Source organism: Eulemur rufifrons, chromosome 28 (genome assembly GCF_041146395.1).
Source record: "Eulemur rufifrons isolate Redbay chromosome 28, OSU_ERuf_1, whole genome shotgun sequence".
Lineage (NCBI taxonomy): Eukaryota > Metazoa > Chordata > Mammalia > Primates > Lemuridae > Eulemur > Eulemur rufifrons.
Genome location: NC_091010.1, coordinates 28,292,260 through 28,301,450, shown reverse-complemented (window position 1 = coordinate 28,301,450; position 9,191 = coordinate 28,292,260).

Sequence of the window (9,191 nt, the reverse complement as noted above, 5' to 3'; positions counted from 1 at the left end):
GGTGTTACAACTTTCTGGGCGACAATGGGACAATTCAAAATATTTATGTTGTTGTAACAAAACAGTTCCTATTCCCATGTACTTGTTTTTATAAACCAGGTTTTTATAAACCTTTATATCTATAAACACCAAAAATAGGAACAGAGTTGGTGCTGAACCCTATCTCATTCTAGCGTTAGAGAATATCAATCCATGCATACATGAACTAATTGGGAAAAATACAACCCATCCATCTTATATAGGTATGCATTTTAAATAAAATTTTAAATTTATGTTGAATAATCATTCAGAAAAATGTTAAAAGTATATTTTGATCAATTTTTCCAGAAAATAAATTTTGTGAACGCCTATGGCCTTATGGTCACGGGAAACAAAATTTCAATTTGTGTTTTTATTTATGTTATCAAGAATTCTGATAGAGTGATGAATAAAAACACTTGAAAACAAACACATTAGAATAAAGTGGTGTGGGGTAAAAGGAATTAAAATATGAGTTCAAGGACAAAAAGCAAGCAATGTTTCTGTGTCAAATAAAAACTTCTGTTTTTTCAACCCAAATGCCCATCAATACATGATTGGATTAGTAAGCTGTGGTATATGTATACCATGGAATATTACTCAGCTATAAGGAATAATGAAGATACAACATCTCTATGGTTCTCCTGGAGAGAGTTGGAACCCATTATATTAAGTGAAGTATCCCAAGAATGGAAAAACAAGCATCACATGTACTCACCAGAAAATTGGTTTCCCTGATCATCACCTAAATATACATCTGGGAACGACACCAATCGGATATCAGACTGAGGTGGGGGGTGGGGGGGGATGGGTGTATGCCTACACAATGAGTGCATTGCGCACCGTTTGGGGAATGGTAACGCTTGAAGGTGCTGACTCGGGAAGGGGGGGTGGGGGGAGGGATATATACCTACATGATGGGTGCAACGCACACTACCTGGGGAATGGACACGCCTGGAGCTCTGACTTGGGGGGAAAGGCGGTACACGGGCAACGTATGTAACCTGCAATTCTGTATCCCCCATAACAATAAGATGAAATAAAAAAAAAAACCAACAAAAAAAACTTGTTTTTTTAATGGTTGATGGTAATATCAAATTGCTATGGAGTTTAAATTTTATTGGACTGATGTCAACTTTTATTTTAAAATGTCATTTACTATATACCTTTAATTACCATTTAAAAAATAACTATTAAGCTTATGATTAAAAATTTTTAGATGTTAACCTAAAAATCTGATAAAGGGTCCGTGGTATTCCAAAATATTTTTAGGAGGTTCATGAGCAGATAGTTGTATGACCACTGATCTGTGTCGCCTGCTGCCCCCCGTGGGCTTCAGCTAAGCCACTGAATATCTCCGTGCTAAAGCCCATGTTAAACCCTAAATGCAGTTCCTGGGAGCATTAGTGAGAACCATAGCTGAAATGCAGAAATGGGGTGTTTTTTTTCCTAGTTCCCACAAAAGTTCCTAAGGGCAAGGACCATAGGAGAATGCTCTGAGGGGCAAGAAAGAGTGTGACTTACAAATTCCCCCGAAAGAATATGAGAAGCTGCTTCCTCAGCACCCTCCCCCTAACACCATGCCCCGGGCTCTCTCCCTTTGCCCTCTCCTGTAGGCTCCAGCCATTAGGACTGGAGGAGAAGGACACATCTGAGGAGGATGTTCTCACTTTGCACCATTGCTGCTCTTTCCAACACAATAATCCCAACTATAATAATGACTGCCATTTATTGAGTGCTTACTATGTGCCAGGTTTAGGAAAAAAAAGAATTCTCTTAACAGCTGGCATCAGAATTCCTCATAGGAAGGAAACTATCTTTGGGAAATCCCTCGAGAAGCCCTTCTAGGGACTGATGCTAAAAATCATTCAGAGCATGAGAGAGGAAAGCAAAAAATTTGCAGGAAAAATTATGACAAATGATAACAACCAAAACCATTATAAACAATTCCTATGTAGTAGGCACTGGGTTTTTTTTTTTAAGTACTTTATATATAGCAATTCACTAAATCTTCCTAATCACATTATTATCCCCATTTTAAATATGGGAAAACTGAGGTACAGAATGAATAAGCAGTGTGTCTCAGTTCCAGTAAGAGCTAGTGTCCCCTGGATCCAGAGTCTAATGTTCTTACCTACTATGCTGCATCTATGCTCTTAACCACTGTGCTGTGTTGTATCAGAACTTTTTAAAACAAAATGATAGTAATTAAACCAATGTTGTGCCTTTTCGTCTTTTCATCGTAGAGTAAAGAAATAGAATAGAGACGAAAAGCAGACCCATATATAGAAAATTAACATATGATAATTAGGCATTTCAAATCAGTAGCAAAAACGAAAATAAATTTCTGCTTCACACCTAAACTGAATTATATTCCAGATGGATCAAATGTATGTAAATGAAAATGTATCAAAAATTTTAAGTACTAGAAGAAAATATTGGAATATTTTTATAATTTTGGCATTGCCTTCTAGGCAGATGAAGCCTGGAATTTATATTTTAAAAAAAGATTTGTATCTTTAGCTACATAAATATTAAAAAAATGGAAAAAACACTGTAATCCAAGTTGTAAGACAAATAATACTCTGAAAAATATTGCAAATATATGCTAAACAAAGAGACAGAACCCATAATATCTATATAAAAAATTCTATAAATTAACAAAAAAAAGCCCAATTAGCAATTAGAATAAGAAAAGAGATACCACTGTGCAATTCACAGAAAAATAAATGCAAATGACAATTAACATATTAATAACAGCACAATCACACCAACAGCCAAAGGTGTGCAAATTAAAAAAGAGAGGATATCATATTTAAAGAACAAAGTAGGAAATATTAAAATGTTTGAAAAGCTGTCAGATGAGAAAACTCTTAAGATACTGTTGGCATATTGGTGGGAGTGTCAATGTTAAGCCTTTGCGGAGAGAACATTGGCAGTAGCTATTCCAACAGAAAATGCTTATTGCCTTTGTCCTAGAAATTATAGGAGGAAATTATTATGTCCCCAGTATTGGAGAACCTAGAATGAGTCCACTCCTGGGTTAATTCTGCATGTCAGCCTGGTATGCAGACTCGTCTGTAATCTGAGCCCATGTCCCCATTCAGTGCTACTCCCCCTCACCAACCCGTCAGCCCAAGCCTGTCAGGTTCCAAACAGCACCCTCCCCCACGCTGTTTCATCTTCTCGAAGGACCCTCCCTCCTTGCTTACACTTACCACTGCCCACTTTAAGGCCCAGTCCAAGCTCCATCTCTTCCATGATGCCAGGTCCTTAGCACAGCCCCTGACACCAAGTGAGGGCTCAATAAGTGCAAGATTTTGTGACTTTAATATTATTAACATTTACACATCTCCTCTCTCAGGTGGCTCCCTAATTCTTTGGGGTATATTTTCTTTGCAATTAGGTTGAAAGTTTCTTGAAGACAAGAAGTACTTTGGGCTTCCCATGTAAAGGCAGTATAGTTTATAGGGTTTTAACAACAGACCTACCTGAGTTGGACCGCTATCTGCCTGTTTCTATTGATGTTTCAAGTTATTTCACCCACGTGGACTGGCCCATAATACATTCTAAATCCATTGTTACTGGAATGATGACAGCCATTTACCTTGTGTCTGTATCATGTTTGCCCAATCCCAGCAATGCCAAAATAGAATTGAATCCATGGAAGGTGTTCAGCAAACTCTTATTGCAAGCTGATTAGGCGGTCCGTATTGTCATACATTCTATCAAATATACTTTAAATGACATTTTGCGCGCGCGTGTGTGTGTGTTTTCATTCATTTAACTAAGAAAAACTCTTTTTTCTTTTCTTTTAGGTGGGCTAGTAACTCTTCTCAGTTTAGAACTAGCCAAAGAATCAATCTTGACCCAGTTGCTAGGAAACCCCATCTTTGGAGCAGAAGTTAAGAATCAATTTCCTCATGCTTTAAAGAACATGTATTTAAGTAAATTACTTCCTCAGAAATATTGATTCATTCCAAAAGCATTTAAATAATATGGAAAACAAGAGGATTTTTTATGTGGAAGCTGTATCTTGACAGTAAAGTAGATGTGCACTTAAGAAAATATATTTACACAGATAATCTCCACCTTGTTCCAAAAGAGAAAATAGACTTTAATGCAGCAATAGGTCTATTTATGTAATGAATTCTCATGGGTTGTTGCATAAATAATGATTCCTGAATTGTGTGAATGTTTGTGTGTGAAAACTGCCTTTGTGAACTTTCATAAGACTTTCGTTCTGTGATTACAGCAAAGGCTGAATTTACATTAGCAAATGAAGCATTGCGAAGACATGAAGACATTTTCTGATGGCAACATCATAACCAGAAGCACGTTTTCTCAAAAGATGCTTTTTGCTTAAGTGTGCTAATGGCCTCCACGTCTTGCAAAGGATTCTCTTGGTCAGCAACTGGCTTCCCAAGCATTCTCGGCCATCAGTGAGCCCTGCTCCAGGGAGGGACGCCAGCCAGCCTGTGAAATGTTTCCGCAAGAACTTTTGGCTGCCTTAACCGCCTAAAGCAAATGTTTGTTTGCTGCAGTACGCGAATCAAATGCTTTTGTGTGAAAACACTTGCTAGAGAAACAAATGTTTGTTTTGGTAATCGACATTTGGACTGTTGGAACATTACCACTTAAGATATTGGTTTGAGAAATATACATTTAATTTGGAAAGCACCAGTTCGGATCAAGCATGTGACACAAATCTAGGCTGTAAGGAAATGAGGTTGAAATCGGACCCAAAATTTTCACTTCCCCTTGTCAGTTCTGACTAGGAAAATGGTGCCTTGTTTCACGTATTGCTGCATAACATTACTGAGTAATGGCATAAAAGAAAAAAATGACTTACTTCCTTCTAGAAGTGTATAACTTATAAATTATCAAAGATAGCTGCACGAGTGTATTTATCTAGTATTAATATTTAAATGCCATTTTCCTATTGAATGTACCACATGCTCCATATTAATCTTTTAGATTAGACTTAGTACAAATTGATGTTTTCTAAATGGAAGATTTCTCCTCACAGTTCACTTTTGATTATCCATGCTAACTGGCAGGAGGAAAGGTATAGATACTCCAAAACAGCAGGAAATACAGAAATAAGCTTTGGCTTCTGAGAGCATTAAATTTTTTAGGAGCAGAAAGAAACTAATTACATTTTAAAGGAGAGAGATTCGGAAGGAAGGTTGGCAGCAAGCGGGTCATTTATGTATTAAGTATATTTGAACATAGATAATCTGCCAGTAGAAAGTTAAACTACTATACTGATGTAGGGGCCGAAAGCTAGAGCAAAAAAAAAAAAAATGTTTTAATTAAAAAATTTTATTTTCTTCCTGTACATTTTAAACCAGTGGTCCCGAACCTTTTTGGCACTGTGGACTGGTTTCATGGAAGACAATTTTTCCACAGACTGGGGAGTAGGGGCAGTTTCGGGATGATTCAAGCACATTACATTTATTGTGATCTTTGTTTCTATTATAATTACATCGTCACTTGCCATTCACTGGTAGGGTTTTGATATGAGTCTGCAAGCAATTGATTTATTATGGTCTCTGTGCAACAAACTTCTCTGCTAATGATAATCTGTATTTGCAGGGGCTCCCCAGTGCTAGCATCGCTGCCTCAGCTCCACCTCAGATCATCAGGTATTAGATTCTCATAAGGAGTCCGCAACCTAGATCCCTCGCATGTGCAGTTTACAGTAGGGTTCATGCTTCTATGAGAATCTAATGCCACTGCTGATCTGACAGGAGGTGGAGCTCGGGTGCTGATGCGAGTGATGGGGAGTGGCTGTAAAGACAGATGAAGCTTCGCTTGCTCACCTGCCGCTCACCTCCTGCTGTGCGGTCCGGTTCCTAACAGGCCAAGGACCAGTACCAGTCTGTCAGCCAGGGTTTGGGGACTGCAGTTTTAAACTATATTTTTAGTTTGATGAAAGCCAGGAGTATATGTAAATGTATTCTCTTCTGTGAAAATAAACTGCAGGATCCAGCTTTAACTGAAAATTCATGAGTTGAAACCTATAATCAAATCATTGTGTACTTAATAATACAATAAAACTATAGCTCAAATTTTTTGTTGCTGGCCTTAGTCCTATTTGATCTTCAGCTTAAAAAAATTATATTTTGAAATAGAAAAGGAAGCCAGTATCAGTTTGGAATAGACAAATGGAAGGATTATTCATTAGAACATTAAGAAACATGATTTTGTATCCTGAATCCACCCATTACTAACTGTTTCCATTTGTAAATTTTATTCTTGTGTTGAGAAAGATAAGTGATATAATGCATGTATATTTGAAGTAGTACTTTGAGCTCCCCAGAACTTAATAATTCAAAGTATTACAGTAAATTCCCATTTATTCTGAATCCAAACTACCAGAAAGCTGAAATAATGAGAATTTTTTGTGCAATTTACGAAATGGTAATGTCCCCGGAGCATTACAAGATTCTAAATTCTTTTGAACAGTCACAGAAAGATTAAATTTTGTTCAGCATAATTTTGTGGTAAGAATGTTTGATAGAGTTCTAATTCTTTGAAGATAGTAATTAATCCATGTGTAGCCTATGGTAATTCTTTTTAACTTAAATATAGAAATAGTATCTTTGCATTTCCAGGAAACTTTGGCTTTGTATTTCTAGCTAATCAGACCCTAAAATGTATATAGCACATCATAAACCTTACAGAGCTTGATAACAGATCACATGTGTCCTACTTAGCTATAAATGATTCAGTGTGGTTGCAAGTAAAAGAAGCCCACTCAAGCTGGCTAAAGGAAAAGATGATATTAAGTACTATGACAGTAGGCTCTTTCATAGAACCGAAGCTGGTCTTTAGGCATAAACTAGAATGAGGGATTGGAATTCTGTGGGAAATCCTGGAAATTTATGCATTTCTGTCTCTCCTCTTTACCCCTTTTTTGCATATCTGCTTTATTTTCTTCTCAGTCTGCAAACCAACTTCTTTTGTTCTCTCCACTAGGTGGAAAGTTGGACCCTTTATGGTAACTTACATCACGTATTATGGGGTCAGGCATTGGATAGACACCAACACTCTTTTGGACTGGCTTGAATGATAAGAGGAAACTAAGATGGAGTCCAAATCCATGCCCCACACCCCTATCCATCGACCCCTCTATCCCTCAATCTACTGATCCAGGAAAGAGGGTAAGGACTACAGCCTGGGTAAATCAACAAGAAGGGGGACAGTTATTAGAGCAAAGGGCTCAGTGTGAGCTGGGAGATTGACAGCAACAGTTCTCAAACTTTTTGGTCTCAGAATCCCCTTGTAGTCTTAACAATAATTGGGGACCCCAAAAAGCATGTGTTTATGTGGGTTATAGCTATCACATTAGAAATTAAAGCTGAGAAATTTAAAACTGTTTAATTTTTAATTCATTAAAATAATAAATTCATTATATAACATTGATAATATTCTTATTAAAAATAACTATATTTTCCAAAATAAAATGACATTAGTGAAAAAAGTAGCATGCTTTTACATTTTTGGAAATCTCTTTAATGTCTGACCTGATAAGAGCTGGATTCTCATATCTGCTTTTCATTTGGTCTGTTGTAATATGTTACTTTGGCTGAAGTATATGTAGTAAACTGGCATCACACAGATATGTATTTGAGAAAGGAAGGAGTATTTGAGTAGCCTTTTCATATAATTGTAAATATTCTTTTTTAATATTACACCAAAACCTGACCAGTGATAGTTGCAATGTAGAATCTGAATTCATATCAATGATCATTTTGTACTCTGTTACAATAGTATCCATCAATTAGATGAGAGAAAGAAATAAAAGGCATCCAAATTGGAAAAGAAGAAGTCAAATTATCTTTGTTTGCAGATGATATGATCTTATATCTAGAGAAACCTAAAGACTCTACAAAAAAAAACTATTAGAACTGATAAACAAAATCAGTAAAGTTGCAGGATGCAAAAGCAACATAAAAAATCAGTAGCATTTCTATATGCCAACAGTAAACTATCTGAAAAAGAAACCAAGAAAGTAATCCCATTTACAATGGCTACAAACAAAATAAAACACCTAAGAATAAACTTAACCAAGGAAGTGAAAGATCTCTATAATGAAAACTATAAAAAGCTCATGAAAGAAATTGAAGAGGACACACAAAAAGGGAAAGATATACCATGCTTGTGGTGAATGGAGGAACCAATATTGTTAAAATGTCCACACTACCCAAAGCAATCTACAGATTCAATGCAATCCCCATCAAAATACCAATGATATTCTTCACAGAAATAGAAAAAATAACCCTAAAATTTATATGGAACCACAAAAGACCCAGAATAACTACAGACATCCTGAGCAAAAAGAACAAAACTGGAGGTATCCTGAAATTTGACTCAGGCATGATTACATTGTGCATTGGGCATTTGGAAAATACTGGTTAACTTAGTTATATAGATTTTCCAAATGTTGATACATTTCCTTATCCAATATAAAAAAAATCACATTTTCTAATATCACTACCAATTCATCAGAAGAGGCTTTATTAGGAAGCTGTCACATGCATGGTGACAGATACAAGTTTTCCAAAGTTCTCATTTTCACTGGAAAGCTTAAATTTTAGCATTGGCAACAAATACTGTCAATTGTATGTCTTGTATTGACAGGCTGACTTCATTCATTTTTGAGAAAACATCTGCCAAATATCTAAGTCTAAATAGCCATAATTTGTCAGTTGTCCTTTCAAATAAAAATGATGTTCCATTGGGAAAAAAAGGGGGCTAGTTGAGCTCACAACTCAAGCAACCACACAAGTGCTTTTCCTTGAGACAATCATTATACTTTGGTATACAGAAAAAATGCTTTATACATACTTCCTCTTTCATCACATAGAATATTAAAACATATATAATCAATGGTCAATGGTTAATAAAATTAATAATTTTTGACTGCTCCATCAAGGATATTAAGTGAAATCGTCTTTTTTTTTTTTTTTTTTTTTCCTGTGAATGCACCATGGTGAAGCATTTAATGACTGCTAATACAGCCTGGAGTTCCTGCTAAGGCACCATCCATCATAGCCTTTTTACCATCAGTGCAAATGTCAACACAGCAAAGACAGCAAATGTCTTTTTAGTGTTATGATAAAAATACTTAATATTTTTGCCTTCTCAAATTGCCAAAAGGGTCT